The sequence below is a fragment of the Oryzias latipes genome, chromosome 18 (assembly GCF_053564925.1).
Source record: "Oryzias latipes strain Hd-rR chromosome 18, Olatipes_Hd-rR_3.1".
Taxonomy (NCBI): Eukaryota; Metazoa; Chordata; class Actinopteri; order Beloniformes; family Adrianichthyidae; genus Oryzias; species Oryzias latipes.
In genome coordinates this window covers 21,553,820-21,577,078 of record NC_136254.1, presented here as the reverse complement: position 1 = coordinate 21,577,078, position 23,259 = coordinate 21,553,820, and positions in this window count along the sequence as shown.

Here is a 23,259-nt window from a genome sequence, read left to right as displayed (position 1 = left end):
GCCTGGAAATTTAGGAACACCAAGCTCCATTGCTATCACAAAATCTGCTGACCAAAATCCAAGTCCTTCTTCACATACATCACTCACAAGTCAATCTGTGCCCAGTGCAGATACAAACACATCCATTGTGTCACGTTATGGTTCTGACAGTACAACTTTACCATCAGAAAAACCAACATTGAATGTAAATGCATTTGATTATTATTCGACACAAAGGCAACCCCAACAGGACACCAAAACCTTTACGCAAAATTCACCAAGAACAGAACAGACCCCTTCTCTCCTACAAGAGTCCCACACAGCATCAGATACCTCTGCTCTGATAGAACCTCAAAATTCCACCATCTATTTAGCTACAAAAGCTATGGATGCTACTTCAGGGAAAAAACCGTCTCAGGGGATTACAACAGACAATCAGTTACTTGGGTCAGCTCTAACTGTCACACCAACCCAACTGAAAGCATCTAACTCAAACCAAACATCGGATTCATCAACTTCCTCCATGGCCGTTGCTTCTACAGAGGTGCAAGGAGTTTCAAAAGTCATTACTACCAGTCGTAGTTCATCTACAACTGAAAACCCAACAACCTCTGGAAAAGAGCAAACTGACAGTTTGGTTTCTTCTTCAAAGTCTGCTACAAAAATAACCCGAGAATCCGAAGTAACAACACAGGCCACAGGACAAAGTGAAGGAGCAGCTGTAACCAACATGCCACATAAGACTACCATGGAAACTGCTTCTTCAGAAACAACATCCCAAACTGAAGAACATCCTACATTACTAACGTTTGCATCTGTGGATTCAGCTTCTTTGCCTAAAGAGGAACTTTCCACCATTCTACAAACCTTAGCTCTGGATCAAAATATGACTACTGTGGAGTCCAAACTGACAAAAGAGCCTGAAAATTTAGGAACACCAAGCTCCATTGCTATCACAAAATCTGCTGACCAAAATCCAAGTCCTTCTTCACATACATCACTCACAAGTCAATCTGTGCCCAGTGCAGATACAAACACATCCATTGTGTCACGTTATGGTTCTGACAGTACAACTGTACCATCAGAAAAACCAACATTGAATGTAAATGCATTTGATTATTATTCGACACAAAGGCAACCCCAACAGGACACCAAAACCTTTACGCAAAATTCACCAAGAACAGAACAGACCCCTTCTCTCCTACAAGAGTCCAACACAGCATCAGATACCTCTGCTCTGATAGAACCTCAAAATTCCACCATCTATTTAGCAACAAAAGCTATGGATGCTGATTCAGGGCAAAATCCGTCTCAAGGGATTACAACAGACAATCAGTTAATTGGGTCAGCTCTAACTGTCACACCAACCCAACTGAAAGCAACTAACTCAAACCAAACATCAGATTCATTGAGTTCCTCCATGGCCGTTGCTTCTACAGAGGTACAAGGAGTTTCAAAAGTCATTACTACCAGTCGTAGTTCATCTACAACTGAAAACCCAACAACCTCTGGAAAAGAGCAAACTAACAGTTTGGTTTCTTCTTCAAAGTCTATTACAAAAGTGACCCGAGAATCCGAAGTAACAACACAGGCCACAGGACAAAGTGAAGGAGCAGCTGTAACCAACATGCCACATAAGACTACCATGGAAACTGCTTCTTCAGAAACAACATCCCAAACTGAAGAACATCCTACATTACTAACGTTTGCATCTGTGGATTCAGCTTCTTTGCCTAAAGAGGAACTTTCCACCATTCTACAAACCTTAGCTCTGGATCAAAATATGACTACTGTGGAGTCCAAACTGACAAAAGAGCCTGAAAATTTAGGAACACCAAGCTCCATTGCTATCACAAAATCTGCTGACCAAAATCCAAGTCCTTCTTCACATACATCACTCACAAGTCAATCTGTGCCCAGTGCAGATACAAACACATCCATTGTGTCACGTTATGGTTCTGACAGTACAACTGTACCATCAGAAAAACCAACATTGAATGTAAATGCATTTGATTATTATTTGACACAAAGGCAACCCCAACAGGACACCAAAACCTTTACGCAAAATTCACCAAGAACAGAACAGACCCCTTCTCTCCTACAAGAGTCCCACACAGCATCAGATACCTCTGCTCTGATAGAACCTCAAAATTCCACCATCTATTTAGCTACAAAAGCTATGGATGCTACTTCAGGGAAAAAACCGTCTCAAGGGATTACAACAGACAATCAGTTACTTGGGTCAGCTCTAACTGTCACACCAACCCAACTGAAAGCATCTAACTCAAACCAAACATCGGATTCATCAACTTCCTCCATGGCCGTTGCTTCTACAGAGGTGCAAGGAGTTTCAAAAGTCATTACTACCAGTCGTAGTTCATCTACAACTGAAAACCCAACAACCTCTGGAAAAGAGCAAACTGACAGTTTGGTTTCTTCTTCAAAGTCTGCTACAAAAATAACCCGAGAATCCGAAGTAACAACACAGGCCACAGGACAAAGTGAAGGAGCAGCTGTAACCAACATGCCACATAAGACTACCATGGAAACTGCTTCTTCAGAAACAACATCCCAAACTGAAGAACATCCTACATTACTAACGTTTGCATCTGTGGATTCAGCTTCTTTGCCTAAAGAGGAACTTTCCACCATTCTACAAACCTTAGCTCTGGATCAAAATATGACTACTGTGGAGTCCAAACTGACAAAAGAGCCTGAAAATTTAGGAACACCAAGCTCCATTACTATCACAAAATCTGCTGACCAAAATCCAAGTCCTTCTTCACATACATCACTCACAAGTCAATCTGTGCCCAGTGCAGATACAAACACATCCATTGTGTCACGTTATGGTTCTGACAGTACAACTTTAGCATCAGAAAAACCAACATTGAATGTAAATGCATTTGATTATTATTCGACACAAAGGCAACCCCAACAGGACACCAAAACCTTTACGCAAAATTCACCAAGAACAGAACAGACCCCTTCTCTCCTACAAGAGTCCAACACAGCATCAGATACCTCTGCTCTGATAGAACCTCAAAATTCCACCATCCATTTAGCAACAAAAGCTATGGATGCTACTTCAGGGCAAAATCCATCTCAAGGGATTACAACAGACAATCAGTTAATTGGGTCAGCTCTAACTGTCACACCAACCCAACTGAAAGCAACTAACTCAAACCAAACATCAGATTCATTGAGTTCCTCCATGGCCGTTGCTTCTACAGAGGTACAAGGAGTTTCAAAAGTCATTACTACCAGTCGTAGTTCATCTACAACTGAAAACCCAACAACCTCTGGAAAAGAGCAAACTAACAGTTTGGTTTCTTCTTCAAAGTCTATTACAAAAGTGACCCGAGAATCCGAAGTAACAACACAGGCCACAGGACAAAGTGAAGGAGCAGCTGTAACCAACATGCCATATAAGACTACCATGGAAACTGCTTCTTCAGAAACAACATCCCAAACTGAAGAACATCCTACATTACTAACGTTTGCATCTGTGGATTCAGCTTCTTTGCCTAAAGAGGAACTTTCCACCATTCTACAAACCTTAGCTCTGGATCAAAATATGACTACTGTGGAGTCCAAACTGACAAAAGAGCCTGAAAATTTAGGAACACCAAGCTCCATTGCTATCACAAAATCTGCTGACCAAAATCCAAGTCCTTCTTCACATACATCACTCACAAGTCAATCTGTGCCCAGTGCAGATACAAACACATCCATTGTGTCACGTTATGGTTCTGACAGTACAACTTTACCATCAGAAAAACCAACATTGAATGTAAATGCATTTGATTATTATTCGACACAAAGGCAACCCCAACAGGACACCAAAACCTTTACGCAAAATTCACCAAGAACAGAACAGACCCCTTCTCTCCTACAAGAGTCCCACACAGCATCAGATACCTCTGCTCTGATAGAACCTCAAAATTCCACCATCTATTTAGCTACAAAAGCTATGGATGCTACTTCAGGGAAAAAACCGTCTCAAGGGATTACAACAGACAATCAGTTACTTGGGTCAGCTCTAACTGTCACACCAACCCAACTGAAAGCATCTAACTCAAACCAAACATCGGATTCATCAACTTCCTCCATGGCCGTTGCTTCTACAGAGGTGCAAGGAGTTTCAAAAGTCATTACTACCAGTCGTAGTTCATCTACAACTGAAAACCCAACAACCTCTGGAAAAGAGCAAACTGACAGTTTGGTTTCTTCTTCAAAGTCTGCTACAAAAATAACCCGAGAATCCGAAGTAACAACACAGGCCACAGGACAAAGTGAAGGAGCAGCTGTAACCAACATGCCACATAAGACTACCATGGAAACTGCTTCTTCAGAAACAACATCCCAAACTGAAGAACATCCTACATTACTAACGTTTGCATCTGTGGATTCAGCTTCTTTGCCTAAAGAGGAACTTTCCACCATTCTACAAACCTTAGCTCTGGATCAAAATATGACTACTGTGGAGTCCAAACTGACAAAAGAGCCTGAAAATTTAGGAACACCAAGCTCCATTGCTATCACAAAATCTGCTGACCAAAATCCAAGTCCTTCTTCACATACATCACTCACAAGTCAATCTGTGCCCAGTGCAGATACAAACACATCCATTGTGTCACGTTATGGTTCTGACAGTACAACTTTAGCATCAGAAAAACCAACATTGAATGTAAATGCATTTGATTATTATTCGACACAAAGGCAACCCCAACAGGACACCAAAACCTTTACGCAAAATTCACCAAGAACAGAACAGACCCCTTCTCTCCTACAAGAGTCCAACACAGCATCAGATACCTCTGCTCTGATAGAACCTCAAAATTCCACCATCCATTTAGCAACAAAAGCTATGGATGCTACTTCAGGGCAAAATCCATCTCAAGGGATTACAACAGACAATCAGTTAATTGGGTCAGCTCTAACTGTCACACCAACCCAACTGAAAGCAACTAACTCAAACCAAACATCAGATTCATTGAGTTCCTCCATGGCCGTTGCTTCTACAGAGGTACAAGGAGTTTCAAAAGTCATTACTACCAGTCGTAGTTCATCTACAACTGAAAACCCAACAACCTCTGGAAAAGAGCAAACTAACAGTTTGGTTTCTTCTTCAAAGTCTATTACAAAAGTGACCCGAGAATCCGAAGTAACAACACAGGCCACAGGACAAAGTGAAGGAGCAGCTGTAACCAACATGCCATATAAGACTACCATGGAAACTGCTTCTTCAGAAACAACATCCCAAACTGAAGAACATCCTACATTACTAACGTTTGCATCTGTGGATTCAGCTTCTTTGCCTAAAGAGGAACTTTCCACCATTCTACAAACCTTAGCTCTGGATCAAAATATGACTACTGTGGAGTCCAAACTGACAAAAGAGCCTGAAAATTTAGGAACACCAAGCTCCATTGCTATCACAAAATCTGCTGACCAAAATCCAAGTCCTTCTTCACATGCATCACTCACAAGTCAATCTGTGCCCAGTGCAGATACAAACACATCCATTGTGTCACGTTATGGTTCTGACAGTACAACTTTAGCATCAGAAAAACCAACATTGAATGTAAATGCATTTGATTATTATTCGACACAAAGGCAACCCCAACAGGACACCAAAACCTTTACGCAAAATTCACCAAGAACAGAACAGACCCCTTCTCTCCTACAAGAGTCCCACACAGCATCAGATACCTCTGCTCTGATAGAACCTCAAAATTCCACCATCTATTTAGCTACAAAAGCTATGGATGCTACTTCAGGGAAAAAACCGTCTCAAGGGATTACAACAGACAATCAGTTACTTGGGTCAGCTCTAACTGTCACACCAACCCAACTGAAAGCATCTAACTCAAACCAAACATCGGATTCATCAACTTCCTCCATGGCCGTTGCTTCTACAGAGGTGCAAGGAGTTTCAAAAGTCATTACTACCAGTCGTAGTTCATCTACAACTGAAAACCCAACAACCTCTGGAAAAGAGCAAACTGACAGTTTGGTTTCTTCTTCAAAGTCTGCTACAAAAATAACCCGAGAATCCGAAGTAACAACACAGGCCACAGGACAAAGTGAAGGAGCAGCTGTAACCAACATGCCACATAAGACTACCATGGAAACTGCTTCTTCAGAAACAACATCCCAAACTGAAGAACATCCTACATTACTAACGTTTGCATCTGTGGATTCAGCTTCTTTGCCTAAAGAGGAACTTTCCACCATTCTACAAACCTTAGCTCTGGATCAAAATATGACTACTGTGGAGTCCAAACTGACAAAAGAGCCTGAAAATTTAGGAACACCAAGCTCCATTGCTATCACAAAATCTGCTGACCAAAATCCAAGTCCTTCTTCACATACATCACTCACAAGTCAATCTGTGCCCAGTGCAGATACAAACACATCCATTGTGTCACGTTATGGTTCTGACAGTACAACTGTACCATCAGAAAAACCAACATTGAATGTAAATGCATTTGATTATTATTCGACACAAAGGCAACCCCAACAGGACACCAAAACCTTTACGCAAAATTCACCAAGAACAGAACAGACCCCTTCTCTCCTACAAGAGTCCAACACAGCATCAGATACCTCTGCTCTGATAGAACCTCAAAATTCCACCATCTATTTAGCAACAAAAGCTATGGATGCTGATTCAGGGCAAAATCCGTCTCAAGGGATTACAACAGACAATCAGTTAATTGGGTCAGCTCTAACTGTCACACCAACCCAACTGAAAGCAACTAACTCAAACCAAACATCAGATTCATTGAGTTCCTCCATGGCCGTTGCTTCTACAGAGGTACAAGGAGTTTCAAAAGTCATTACTACCAGTCGTAGTTCATCTACAACTGAAAACCCAACAACCTCTGGAAAAGAGCAAACTAACAGTTTGGTTTCTTCTTCAAAGTCTATTACAAAAGTGACCCGAGAATCCGAAGTAACAACACAGGCCACAGGACAAAGTGAAGGAGCAGCTGTAACCAACATGCCATGTAAGACTACCATGGAAACTGCTTCTTCAGAAACAACATCCCAAACTGAAGAACATCCTACATTACTAACGTTTGCATCTGTGGATTCAGCTTCTTTGCCTAAAGAGGAACTTTCCACCATTCTACAAACCTTAGCTCTGGATCAAAATATGACTACTGTGGAGTCCAAACTGACAAAAGAGCCTGAAAATTTAGGAACACCAAGCTCCATTGCTATCACAAAATCTGCTGACCAAAATCCAAGTCCTTCTTCACATACATCACTCACAAGTCAATCTGTGCCCAGTGCAGATACAAACACATCCATTGTGTCACGTTATGGTTCTGACAGTACAACTTTAGCATCAGAAAAACCAACATTGAATGTAAATGCATTTGATTATTATTCGACACAAAGGCAACCCCAACAGGACACCAAAACCTTTACGCAAAATTCACCAAGAACAGAACAGACCCCTTCTCTCCTACAAGAGTCCCACACAGCATCAGATACCTCTGCTCTGATAGAACCTCAAAATTCCACCATCTATTTAGCTACAAAAGCTATGGATGCTACTTCAGGGAAAAAACCGTCTCAAGGGATTACAACAGACAATCAGTTACTTGGGTCAGCTCTAACTGTCACACCAACCCAACTGAAAGCATCTAACTCAAACCAAACATCGGATTCATCAACTTCCTCCATGGCCGTTGCTTCTACAGAGGTGCAAGGAGTTTCAAAAGTCATTACTACCAGTCGTAGTTCATCTACAACTGAAAACCCAACAACCTCTGGAAAAGAGCAAACTGACAGTTTGGTTTCTTCTTCAAAGTCTGCTACAAAAATAACCCGAGAATCCGAAGTAACAACACAGGCCACAGGACAAAGTGAAGGAGCAGCTGTAACCAACATGCCACATAAGACTACCATGGAAACTGCTTCTTCAGAAACAACATCCCAAACTGAAGAACATCCTACATTACTAACGTTTGCATCTGTGGATTCAGCTTCTTTGCCTAAAGAGGAACTTTCCACCATTCTACAAACCTTAGCTCTGGATCAAAATATGACTACTGTGGAGTCCAAACTGACAAAAGAGCCTGAAAATTTAGGAACACCAAGCTCCATTGCTATCACAAAATCTGCTGACCAAAATCCAAGTCCTTCTTCACATACATCACTCACAAGTCAATCTGTGCCCAGTGCAGATACAAACACATCCATTGTGTCACGTTATGGTTCTGACAGTACAACTTTAGCATCAGAAAAACCAACATTGAATGTAAATGCATTTGATTATTATTCGACACAAAGGCAACCCCAACAGGACACCAAAACCTTTACGCAAAATTCACCAAGAACAGAACAGACCCCTTCTCTCCTACAAGAGTCCCACACAGCATCAGATACCTCTGCTCTGATAGAACCTCAAAATTCCACCATCTATTTAGCTACAAAAGCTATGGATGCTACTTCAGGGAAAAAACCGTCTCAAGGGATTACAACAGACAATCAGTTACTTGGGTCAGCTCTAACTGTCACACCAACCCAACTGAAAGCATCTAACTCAAACCAAACATCGGATTCATCAACTTCCTCCATGGCCGTTGCTTCTACAGAGGTGCAAGGAGTTTCAAAAGTCATTACTACCAGTCGTAGTTCATCTACAACTGAAAACCCAACAACCTCTGGAAAAGAGCAAACTGACAGTTTGGTTTCTTCTTCAAAGTCTGCTACAAAAATAACCCGAGAATCCGAAGTAACAACACAGGCCACAGGACAAAGTGAAGGAGCAGCTGTAACCAACATGCCACATAAGACTACCATGGAAACTGCTTCTTCAGAAACAACATCCCAAACTGAAGAACATCCTACATTACTAACGTTTGCATCTGTGGATTCAGCTTCTTTGCCTAAAGAGGAACTTTCCACCATTCTACAAACCTTAGCTCTGGATCAAAATATGACTACTGTGGAGTCCAAACTGACAAAAGAGCCTGAAAATTTAGGAACACCAAGCTCCATTGCTATCACAAAATCTGCTGACCAAAATCCAAGTCCTTCTTCACATACATCACTCACAAGTCAATCTGTGCCCAGTGCAGATACAAACACATCCATTGTGTCACGTTATGGTTCTGACAGTACAACTTTAGCATCAGAAAAACCAACATTGAATGTCAATGCATTTGATTATTATTCGACACAAAGGCAACCCCAACAGGACACCAAAACCTTTACGCAAAATTCACCAAGAACAGAACAGACCCCTTCTCTCCTACAAGAGTCCCACACAGCATCAGATACCTCTGCTCTGATAGAACCTCCAAATTCCACCATCTATTTAGCTACAAAAGCTATGGATGCTACTTCAGGGAAAAAACCGTCTCAAGGGATTACAACAGACAATCAGTTACTTGGGTCAGCTCTAACTGTCACACCAACCCAACTGAAAGCATCTAACTCAAACCAAACATCGGATTCATCAACTTCCTCCATGGCCGTTGCTTCTACAGAGGTGCAAGGAGTTTCAAAAGTCATTACTACCAGTCGTAGTTCATCTACAACTGAAAACCCAACAACCTCTGGAAAAGAGCAAACTGACAGTTTGGTTTCTTCTTCAAAGTCTGCTACAAAAATAACCCGAGAATCCGAAGTAACAACACAGGCCACAGGACAAAGTGAAGGAGCAGCTGTAACCAACATGCCACATAAGACTACCATGGAAACTGCTTCTTCAGAAACAACATCCCAAACTGAAGAACATCCTACATTACTAACGTTTGCATCTGTGGATTCAGCTTCTTTGCCTAAAGAGGAACTTTCCACCATTCTACAAACCTTAGCTCTGGATCAAAATATGACTACTGTGGAGTCCAAACTGACAAAAGAGCCTGAAAATTTAGGAACACCAAGCTCCATTGCTATCACAAAATCTGCTGACCAAAATCCAAGTCCTTCTTCACATACATCACTCACAAGTCAATCTGTGCCCAGTGCAGATACAAACACATCCATTGTGTCACGTTATGGTTCTGACAGTACAACTGTACCATCAGAAAAACCAACATTGAATGTAAATGCATTTGATTATTATTCGACACAAAGGCAACCCCAACAGGACACCAAAACCTTTACGCAAAATTCACCAAGAACAGAACAGACCCCTTCTCTCCTACAAGAGTCCAACACAGCATCAGATACCTCTGCTCTGATAGAACCTCAAAATTCCACCATCCATTTAGCAACAAAAGCTATGGATGCTACTTCAGGGCAAAATCCATCTCAAGGGATTACAACAGACAATCAGTTAATTGGGTCAGCTCTAACTGTCACACCAACCCAACTGAAAGCAACTAACTCAAACCAAACATCAGATTCATTGAGTTCCTCCATGGCCGTTGCTTCTACAGAGGTACAAGGAGTTTCAAAAGTCATTACTACCAGTCGTAGTTCATCTACAACTGAAAACCCAACAACCTCTGGAAAAGAGCAAACTAACAGTTTGGTTTCTTCTTCAAAGTCTATTACAAAAGTGACCCGAGAATCCGAAGTAACAACACAGGCCACAGGACAAAGTGAAGGAGCAGCTGTAACCAACATGCCATATAAGACTACCATGGAAACTGCTTCTTCAGAAACAACATCCCAAACTGAAGAACATCCTACATTACTAACGTTTGCATCTGTGGATTCAGCTTCTTTGCCTAAAGAGGAACTTTCCACCATTCTACAAACCTTAGCTCTGGATCAAAATATGACTACTGTGGAGTCCAAACTGACAAAAGAGCCTGAAAATTTAGGAACACCAAGCTCCATTGCTATCACAAAATCTGCTGACCAAAATCCAAGTCCTTCTTCACATACATCACTCACAAGTCAATCTGTGCCCAGTGCAGATACAAACACATCCATTGTGTCACGTTATGGTTCTGACAGTACAACTTTAGCATCAGAAAAACCAACATTGAATGTAAATGCATTTGATTATTATTCGACACAAAGGCAACCCCAACAGGACACCAAAACCTTTACGCAAAATTCACCAAGAACAGAACAGACCCCTTCTCTCCTACAAGAGTCCCACACAGCATCAGATACCTCTGCTCTGATAGAACCTCAAAATTCCACCATCTATTTAGCTACAAAAGCTATGGATGCTACTTCAGGGAAAAAACCGTCTCAAGGGATTACAACAGACAATCAGTTACTTGGGTCAGCTCTAACTGTCACACCAACCCAACTGAAAGCATCTAACTCAAACCAAACATCGGATTCATCAACTTCCTCCATGGCCGTTGCTTCTACAGAGGTGCAAGGAGTTTCAAAAGTCATTACTACCAGTCGTAGTTCATCTACAACTGAAAACCCAACAACCTCTGGAAAAGAGCAAACTGACAGTTTGGTTTCTTCTTCAAAGTCTGCTACAAAAATAACCCGAGAATCCGAAGTAACAACACAGGCCACAGGACAAAGTGAAGGAGCAGCTGTAACCAACATGCCACATAAGACTACCATGGAAACTGCTTCTTCAGAAACAACATCCCAAACTGAAGAACATCCTACATTACTAACGTTTGCATCTGTGGATTCAGCTTCTTTGCCTAAAGAGGAACTTTCCACCATTCTACAAACCTTAGCTCTGGATCAAAATATGACTACTGTGGAGTCCAAACTGACAAAAGAGCCTGAAAATTTAGGAACACCAAGCTCCATTGCTATCACAAAATCTGCTGACCAAAATCCAAGTCCTTCTTCACATACATCACTCACAAGTCAATCTGTGCCCAGTGCAGATACAAACACATCCATTGTGTCACGTTATGGTTCTGACAGTACAACTGTACCATCAGAAAAACCAACATTGAATGTAAATGCATTTGATGATTATTCGACACAAAGGCAACCCCAACAGGACACCAAAACCTTTACGCAAAATTCACCAAGAACAGAACAGACCCCTTCTCTCCTACAAGAGTCCCACACAGCATCAGATACCTCTGCTCTGATAGAACCTCAAAATTCCACCATCTATTTAGCTACAAAAGCTATGGATGCTACTTCAGGGAAAAAACCGTCTCAAGGGATTACAACAGACAATCAGTTACTTGGGTCAGCTCTAACTGTCACACCAACCCAACTGAAAGCATCTAACTCAAACCAAACATCGGATTCATCAACTTCCTCCATGGCCGTTGCTTCTACAGAGGTGCAAGGAGTTTCAAAAGTCATTACTACCAGTCGTAGTTCATCTACAACTGAAAACCCAACAACCTCTGGAAAAGAGCAAACTGACAGTTTGGTTTCTTCTTCAAAGTCTGCTACAAAAATAACCCGAGAATCCGAAGTAACAACACAGGCCACAGGACAAAGTGAAGGAGCAGCTGTAACCAACATGCCACATAAGACTACCATGGAAACTGCTTCTTCAGAAACAACATCCCAAACTGAAGAACATCCTACATTACTAACGTTTGCATCTGTGGATTCAGCTTCTTTGCCTAAAGAGGAACTTTCCACCATTCTACAAACCTTAGCTCTGGATCAAAATATGACTACTGTGGAGTCCAAACTGACAAAAGAGCCTGAAAATTTAGGAACACCAAGCTCCATTGCTATCACAAAATCTGCTGACCAAAATCCAAGTCCTTCTTCACATACATCACTCACAAGTCAATCTGTGCCCAGTGCAGATACAAACACATCCATTGTGTCACGTTATGGTTCTGACAGTACAACTGTACCATCAGAAAAACCAACATTGAATGTAAATGCATTTGATGATTATTCGACACAAAGGCAACCCCAACAGGACACCAAAACCTTTACGCAAAATTCACCAAGAACAGAACAGACCCCTTCTCTCCTACAAGAGTCCCACACAGCATCAGATACCTCTGCTCTGATAGAACCTCCAAATTCCACCATCTATTTAGCTACAAAAGCTATGGATGCTACTTCAGGGAAAAAACCGTCTCAAGGGATTACAACAGACAATCAGTTACTTGGGTCAGCTCTAACTGTCACACCAACCCAACTGAAAGCATCTAACTCAAACCAAACATCGGATTCATCAACTTCCTCCATGGCCGTTGCTTCTACAGAGGTGCAAGGAGTTTCAAAAGTCATTACTACCAGTCGTAGTTCATCTACAACTGAAAACCCAACAACCTCTGGAAAAGAGCAAACTGACAGTTTGGTTTCTTCTTCAAAGTCTGCTACAAAAATAACCCGAGAATCCGAAGTAACAACACAGGCCACAGGACAAAGTGAAGGAGCAGCTGTAACCAACATGCCACATAAGACTACCATGGAAACTGCTTCTTCAGAAACAACATCCCAAACTGAAGAACATCCTACATTACTAACGTTTGCATCTGTGGATTCAGCTTCTTTGCCTAAAGAGGAACTTTCCACCATTCTACAAACCTTAGCTCTGGATCAAAATATGACTACTGTGGAGTCCAAACTGACAAAAGAGCCTGAAAATTTAGGAACACCAAGCTCCATTGCTATCACAAAATCTGCTGACCAAAATCCAAGTCCTTCTTCACATACATCACTCACAAGTCAATCTGTGCCCAGTGCAGATACAAACACATCCATTGTGTCACGTTATGGTTCTGACAGTACAACTTTAGCATCAGAAAAACCAACATTGAATGTCAATGCATTTGATTATTATTCGACACAAAGGCAACCCCAACAGGACACCAAAACCTTTACGCAAAATTCACCAAGAACAGAACAGACCCCTTCTCTCCTACAAGAGTCCCACACAGCATCAGATACCTCTGCTCTGATAGAACCTCCAAATTCCACCATCTATTTAGCTACAAAAGCTATGGATGCTACTTCAGGGAAAAAACCGTCTCAAGGGATTACAACAGACAATCAGTTACTTGGGTCAGCTCTAACTGTCACACCAACCCAACTGAAAGCATCTAACTCAAACCAAACATCGGATTCATCAACTTCCTCCATGGCCGTTGCTTCTACAGAGGTGCAAGGAGTTTCAAAAGTCATTACTACCAGTCGTAGTTCATCTACAACTGAAAACCCAACAACCTCTGGAAAAGAGCAAACTGACAGTTTGGTTTCTTCTTCAAAGTCTGCTACAAAAATAACCCGAGAATCCGAAGTAACAACACAGGCCACAGGACAAAGTGAAGGAGCAGCTGTAACCAACATGCCACATAAGACTACCATGGAAACTGCTTCTTCAGAAACAACATCCCAAACTGAAGAACATCCTACATTACTAACGTTTGCATCTGTGGATTCAGCTTCTTTGCCTAAAGAGGAACTTTCCACCATTCTACAAACCTTAGCTCTGGATCAAAATATGACTACTGTGGAGTCCAAACTGACAAAAGAGCCTGAAAATTTAGGAACACCAAGCTCCATTGCTATCACAAAATCTGCTGACCAAAATCCAAGTCCTTCTTCACATACATCACTCACAAGTCAATCTGTGCCCAGTGCAGATACAAACACATCCATTGTGTCACGTTATGGTTCTGACAGTACAACTGTACCATCAGAAAAACCAACATTGAATGTAAATGCATTTGATGATTATTCGACACAAAGGCAACCCCAACAGGACACCAAAACCTTTACGCAAAATTCACCAAGAACAGAACAGACCCCTTCTCTCCTACAAGAGTCCCACACAGCATCAGATACCTCTGCTCTGATAGAACCTCAAAATTCCACCATCTATTTAGCTACAAAAGCTATGGATGCTACTTCAGGGAAAAAACCGTCTCAAGGGATTACAACAGACAATCAGTTACTTGGGTCAGCTCTAACTGTCACACCAACCCAACTGAAAGCATCTAACTCAAACCAAACATCGGATTCATCAACTTCCTCCATGGCCGTTGCTTCTACAGAGGTGCAAGGAGTTTCAAAAGTCATTACTACCAGTCGTAGTTCATCTACAACTGAAAACCCAACAACCTCTGGAAAAGAGCAAACTGACAGTTTGGTTTCTTCTTCAAAGTCTGCTACAAAAATAACCCGAGAATCCGAAGTAACAACACAGGCCACAGGACAAAGTGAAGGAGCAGCTGTAACCAACATGCCACATAAGACTACCATGGAAACTGCTTCTTCAGAAACAACATCCCAAACTGAAGAACATCCTACATTACTAACGTTTGCATCTGTGGATTCAGCTTCTTTGCCTAAAGAGGAACTTTCCACCATTCTACAAACCTTAGCTCTGGATCAAAATATGACTACTGTGGAGTCCAAACTGACAAAAGAGCCTGAAAATTTAGGAACACCAAGCTCCATTGCTATCACAAAATCTGCTGACCAAAATCCAAGTCCTTCTTCACATACATCACTCACAAGTCAATCTGTGCCCAGTGCAGATACAAACACATCCATTGTGTCACGTTATGGTTCTGACAGTACAACTTTAGCATCAGAAAAACCAACATTGAATGTAAATGCATTTGATTATTATTCGACACAAAGGCAACCCCAACAGGACACCAAAACCTTTACGCAAAATTCACCAAGAACAGAACAGACCCCTTCTCTCCTACAAGAGTCCCACACAGCATCAGATACCTCTGCTCTGATAGAACCTCCAAATTCCACCATCTATTTAGCTACAAAAGCTATGGATGCTACTTCAGGGAAAAAACCGTCTCAAGGGATTACAACAGACAATCAGTTACTTGGGTCAGCTCTAACTGTCACACCAACCCAACTGAAAGCATCTAACTCAAACCAAACATCGGATTCATCAACTTCCTCCATGGCCGTTGCTTCTACAGAGGTGCAAGGAGTTTCAAAAGTCATTACTACCAGTCGTAGTTCATCTACAACTGAAAACCCAACAACCTCTGGAAAAGAGCAAACTGACAGTTTGGTTTCTTCTTCAAAGTCTGCTACAAAAATAACCCGAGAATCCGAAGTAACAACACAGGCCACAGGACAAAGTGAAGGAGCAGCTGTAACCAACATGCCACATAAGACTACCATGGAAACTGCTTCTTCAGAAACAACATCCCAAACTGAAGAACATCCTACATTACTAACGTTTGCATCTGTGGATTCAGCTTCTTTGCCTAAAGAGGAACTTTCCACCATTCTACAAACCTTAGCTCTGGATCAAAATATGACTACTGTGGAGTCCAAACTGACAAAAGAGCCTGAAAATTTAGGAACACCAAGCTCCATTGCTATCACAAAATCTGCTGACCAAAATCCAAGTCCTTCTTCACATACATCACTCACAAGTCAATCTGTGCCCAGTGCAGATACAAACACATCCATTGTGTCACGTTATGGTTCTGACAGTACAACTTTAGCATCAGAAAAACCAACATTGAATGTCAATGCATTTGATTATTATTCGACACAAAGGCAACCCCAACAGGACACCAAAACCTTTACGCAAAATTCACCAAGAACAGAACAGACCCCTTCTCTCCTACAAGAGTCCCACACAGCATCAGATACCTCTGCTCTGATAGAACCTCCAAATTCCACCATCTATTTAGCTACAAAAGCTATGGATGCTACTTCAGGGAAAAAACCGTCTCAAGGGATTACAACAGACAATCAGTTACTTGGGTCAGCTCTAACTGTCACACCAACCCAACTGAAAGCATCTAACTCAAACCAAACATCGGATTCATCAACTTCCTCCATGGCCGTTGCTTCTACAGAGGTGCAAGGAGTTTCAAAAGTCATTACTACCAGTCGTAGTTCATCTACAACTGAAAACCCAACAACCTCTGGAAAAGAGCAAACTGACAGTTTGGTTTCTTCTTCAAAGTCTGCTACAAAAATAACCCGAGAATCCGAAGTAACAACACAGGCCACAGGACAAAGTGAAGGAGCAGCTGTAACCAACATGCCACATAAGACTACCATGGAAACTGCTTCTTCAGAAACAACATCCCAAACTGAAGAACATCCTACATTACTAACGTTTGCATCTGTGGATTCAGCTTCTTTGCCTAAAGAGGAACTTTCCACCATTCTACAAACCTTAGCTCTGGATCAAAATATGACTACTGTGGAGTCCAAACTGACAAAAGAGCCTGAAAATTTAGGAACACCAAGCTCCATTGCTATCACAAAATCTGCTGACCAAAATCCAAGTCCTTCTTCACATACATCACTCACAAGTCAATCTGTGCCCAGTGCAGATACAAACACATCCATTGTGTCACGTTATGGTTCTGACAGTACAACTGTACCATCAGAAAAACCAACATTGAATGTAAATGCATTTGATTATTATTCGACACAAAGGCAACCCCAACAGGACACCAAAACCTTTACGCAAAATTCACCAAGAACAGAACAGACCCCTTCTCTCCTACAAGAGTCCAACACAGCATCAGATACCTCTGCTCTGATAGAACCTCAAAATTCCACCATCCATTTAGCAACAAAAGCTATGGATGCTACTTCAGGGCAAAATCCATCTCAAGGGATTACAACAGACAATCAGTTAATTGGGTCAGCTCTAACTGTCACACCAACCCAACTGAAAGCAACTAACTCAAACCAAACATCAGATTCATTGAGTTCCTCCATGGCCGTTGCTTCTACAGAGGTACAAGGAGTTTCAAAAGTCATTACTACCAGTCGTAGTTCATCTACAACTGAAAACCCAACAACCTCTGGAAAAGAGCAAACTAACAGTTTGGTTTCTTCTTCAAAGTCTATTACAAAAGTGACCCGAGAATCCGAAGTAACAACACAGGCCACAGGACAAAGTGAAGGAGCAGCTGTAACCAACATGCCATATAAGACTACCATGGAAACTGCTTCTTCAGAAACAACATCCCAAACTGAAGAACATCCTACATTACTAACGTTTGCATCTGTGGATTCAGCTTCTTTGCCTAAAGAGGAACTTTCCACCATTCTACAAACCTTAGCTCTGGATCAAAATATGACTACTGTGGAGTCCAAACTGACAAAAGAGCCTGAAAATTTAGGAACACCAAGCTCCATTGCTATCACAAAATCTGCTGACCAAAATCCAAGTCCTTCTTCACATACATCACTCACAAGTCAATCTGTGCCCAGTGCAGATACAAACACATCCATTGTGTCACGTTATGGTTCTGACAGTACAACTTTAGCATCAGAAAAACCAACATTGAATGTCAATGCATTTGATTATTATTCGACACAAAGGCAACCCCAACAGGACACCAAAACCTTTACGCAAAATTCACCAAGAACAGAACAGACCCCTTCTCTCCTACAAGAGTCCCACACAGCATCAGATACCTCTGCTCTGATAGAACCTCCAAATTCCACCATCTATTTAGCTACAAAAGCTATGGATGCTACTTCAGGGAAAAAACCGTCTCAAGGGATTACAACAGACAATCAGTTACTTGGGTCAGCTCTAACTGTCACACCAACCCAACTGAAAGCATCTAACTCAAACCAAACATCGGATTCATCAACTTCCTCCATGGCCGTTGCTTCTACAGAGGTGCAAGGAGTTTCAAAAGTCATTACTACCAGTCGTAGTTTATCTACAACTGAAAACCCAACAACCTCTGGAAAAGAGCAAACTGACAGTTTGGTTTCTTCTTCAAAGTCTGCTACAAAAATAACCCGAGAATCCGAAGTAACAACACAGGCCACAGGACAAAGTGAAGGAGCAGCTGTAACCAACATGCCACATAAGACTACCATGGAAACTGCTTCTTCAGAAACAACATCCCAAACTGAAGAACATCCTACATTACTAACGTTTGCATCTGTGGATTCAGCTTCTTTGCCTAAAGAGGAACTTTCCACCATTCTACAAACCTTAGCTCTGGATCAAAATATGACTACTGTGGAGTCCAAACTGACAAAAGAGCCTGAAAATTTAGGAACACCAAGCTCCATTGCTATCACAAAATCTGCTGACCAAAATCCAAGTCCTTCTTCACATACATCACTCACAAGTCAATCTGTGCCCAGTGCAGATACAAACACATCCATTGTGTCACGTTATGGTTCTGACAGTACAACTTTAGCATCAGAAAAACCAACATTGAATGTAAATGCATTTGATTATTATTCGACACAAAGGCAACCCCAACAGGACACCAAAACCTTTACGCAAAATTCACCAAGAACAGAACAGACCCCTTCTCTCCTACAAGAGTCCAACACAGCATCAGATACCTCTGCTCTGATAGAACCTCAAAATTCCACCATCCATTTAGCAACAAAAGCTATGGATGCTACTTCAGGGCAAAATCCATCTCAAGGGATTACAACAGACAATCAGTTAATTGGGTCAGCTCTAACTGTCACACCAACCCAACTGAAAGCAACTAACTCAAACCAAACATCAGATTCATTGAGTTCCTCCATGGCCGTTGCTTCTACAGAGGTACAAGGAGTTTCAAAAGTCATTACTACCAGTCGCAGTTCATCTACAACTGAAAACCCAACAACCTCTGGAAAAGAGCAAACTAACAGTTTGGTTTCTTCTTCAAAGTCTATTACAAAAGTGACCCGAGAATCCGAAGTAACAACACAGGCCACAGGACAAAGTGAAGGAGCAGCTGTAACCAACATGCCATATAAGACTACCATGGAAACTGCTTCTTCAGAAACAACATCCCAAACTGAAGAACATCCTACATTACTAACGTTTGCATCTGTGGATTCAGCTTCTTTGCCTAAAGAGGAACTTTCCACCATTCTACAAACCTTAGCTCTGGATCAAAATATGACTACTGTGGAGTCCAAACTGACAAAAGAGCCTGAAAATTTAGGAACACCAAGCTCCATTGCTATCACAAAATCTGCTGACCAAAATCCAAGTCCTTCTTCACATGCATCACTCACAAGTCAATCTGTGCCCAGTGCAGATACAAACACATCCATTGTGTCACGTTATGGTTCTGACAGTACAACTTTAGCATCAGAAAAACCAACATTGAATGTAAATGCATTTGATTATTATTCGACACAAAGGCAACCCCAACAGGACACCAAAACCTTTACGCAAAATTCACCAAGAACAGAACAGACCCCTTCTCTCCTACAAGAGTCCCACACAGCATCAGATACCTCTGCTCTGATAGAACCTCAAAATTCCACCATCTATTTAGCTACAAAAGCTATGGATGCTACTTCAGGGAAAAAACCGTCTCAAGGGATTACAACAGACAATCAGTTACTTGGGTCAGCTCTAACTGTCACACCAACCCAACTGAAAGCATCTAACTCAAACCAAACATCGGATTCATCAACTTCCTCCATGGCCGTTGCTTCTACAGAGGTGCAAGGAGTTTCAAAAGTCATTACTACCAGTCGTAGTTCATCTACAACTGAAAACCCAACAACCTCTGGAAAAGAGCAAACTGACAGTTTGGTTTCTTCTTCAAAGTCTGCTACAAAAATAACCCGAGAATCCGAAGTAACAACACAGGCCACAGGACAAAGTGAAGGAGCAGCTGTAACCAACATGCCACATAAGACTACCATGGAAACTGCTTCTTCAGAAACAACATCCCAAACTGAAGAACATCCTACATTACTAACGTTTGCATCTGTGGATTCAGCTTCTTTGCCTAAAGAGGAACTTTCCACCATTCTACAAACCTTAGCTCTGGATCAAAATATGACTACTGTGGAGTCCAAACTGACAAAAGAGCCTGAAAATTTAGGAACACCAAGCTCCATTGCTATCACAAAATCTGCTGACCAAAATCCAAGTCCTTCTTCACATACATCACTCACAAGTCAATCTGTGCCCAGTGCAGATACAAACACATCCATTGTGTCACGTTATGGTTCTGACAGTACAACTTTAGCATCAGAAAAACCAACATTGAATGTCAATGCATTTGATTATTATTCGACACAAAGGCAACCCCAACAGGACACCAAAACCTTTACGCAAAATTCACCAAGAACAGAACAGACCCCTTCTCTCCTACAAGAGTCCCACACAGCATCAGATACCTCTGCTCTGATAGAACCTCCAAATTCCACCATCTATTTAGCTACAAAAGCTATGGATGCTACTTCAGGGAAAAAACCGTCTCAAGGGATTACAACAGACAATCAGTTACTTGGGTCAGCTCTAACTGTCACACCAACCCAACTGAAAGCATCTAACTCAAACCAAACATCGGATTCATCAACTTCCTCCATGGCCGTTGCTTCTACAGAGGTGCAAGGAGTTTCAAAAGTCATTACTACCAGTCGTAGTTCATCTACAACTGAAAACCCAACAACCTCTGGAAAAGAGCAAACTGACAGTTTGGTTTCTTCTTCAAAGTCTGCTACAAAAATAACCCGAGAATCCGAAGTAACAACACAGGCCACAGGACAAAGTGAAGGAGCAGCTGTAACCAACATGCCACATAAGACTACCATGGAAACTGCTTCTTCAGAAACAACATCCCAAACTGAAGAACATCCTACATTACTAACGTTTGCATCTGTGGATTCAGCTTCTTTGCCTAAAGAGGAACTTTCCACCATTCTACAAACCTTAGCTCTGGATCAAAATATGACTACTGTGGAGTCCAAACTGACAAAAGAGCCTGAAAATTTAGGAACACCAAGCTCCATTGCTATCACAAAATCTGCTGACCAAAATCCAAGTCCTTCTTCACATACATCACTCACAAGTCAATCTGTGCCCAGTGCAGATACAAACACATCCATTGTGTCACGTTATGGTTCTGACAGTACAACTGTACCATCAGAAAAACCAACATTGAATGTAAATGCATTTGATTATTATTCGACACAAAGGCAACCCCAACAGGACACCAAAACCTTTACGCAAAATTCACCAAGAACAGAACAGACCCCTTCTCTCCTACAAGAGTCCAACACAGCATCAGATACCTCTGCTCTGATAGAACCTCAAAATTCCACCATCCATTTAGCAACAAAAGCTATGGATGCTACTTCAGGGCAAAATCCATCTCAAGGGATTACAACAGACAATCAGTTAATTGGGTCAGCTCTAACTGTCACACCAACCCAACTGAAAGCAACTAACTCAAACCAAACATCAGATTCATTGAGTTCCTCCATGGCCGTTGCTTCTACAGAGGTACAAGGAGTTTCAAAAGTCATTACTACCAGTCGTAGTTCATCTACAACTGAAAACCCAACAACCTCTGGAAAAGAGCAAACTAACAGTTTGGTTTCTTCTACAAAGTCTATTACAAAAGTGACCCGAGAATCCGAAGTAACAACACAGGCCACAGGACAAAGTGAAGGAGCAGCTGTAACCAACATGCCATATAAGACTACCATGGAAACTGCTTCTTCAGAAACAACATCCCAAACTGAAGAACATCCTACATTACTAACGTTTGCATCTGTGGATTCAGCTTCTTTGCCTAAAGAGGAACTTTCCACCATTCTACAAACCTTAGCTCTGGATCAAAATATGACTACTGTGGAGTCCAAACTGACAAAAGAGCCTGAAAATTTAGGAACACCAAGCTCCATTGCTATCACAAAATCTGCTGACCAAAATCCAAGTCCTTCTTCACATACATCACTCACAAGTCAATCTGTGCCCAGTGCAGATACAAACACATCCATTGTGTCACGTTATGGTTCTGACAGTACAACTTTAGCATCAGAAAAACCAACATTGAATGTCAATGCATTTGATTATTATTCGACACAAAGGCAACCCCAACAGGACACCAAAACCTTTACGCAAAATTCACCAAGAACAGAACAGACCCCTTCTCTCCTACAAGAGTCCCACACAGCATCAGATACCTCTGCTCTGATAGAACCTCCAAATTCCACCATCTATTTAGCTACAAAAGCTATGGATGCTACTTCAGGGAAAAAACCGTCTCAAGGGATTACAACAGACAATCAGTTACTTGGGTCAGCTCTAACTGTCACACCAACCCAACTGAAAGCATCTAACTCAAACCAAACATCGGATTCATCAACTTCCTCCATGGCCGTTGCTTCTACAGAGGTGCAAGGAGTTTCAAAAGTCATTACTACCAGTCGTAGTTCATCTACAACTGAAAACCCAACAACCTCTGGAAAAGAGCAAACTGACAGTTTGGTTTCTTCTTCAAAGTCTGCTACAAAAATAACCCGAGAATCCGAAGTAACAACACAGGCCACAGGACAAAGTGAAGGAGCAGCTGTAACCAACATGCCACATAAGACTACCATGGAAACTGCTTCTTCAGAAACAACATCCCAAACTGAAGAACATCCTACATTACTAACGTTTGCATCTGTGGATTCAGCTTCTTTGCCTAAAGAGGAACTTTCCAC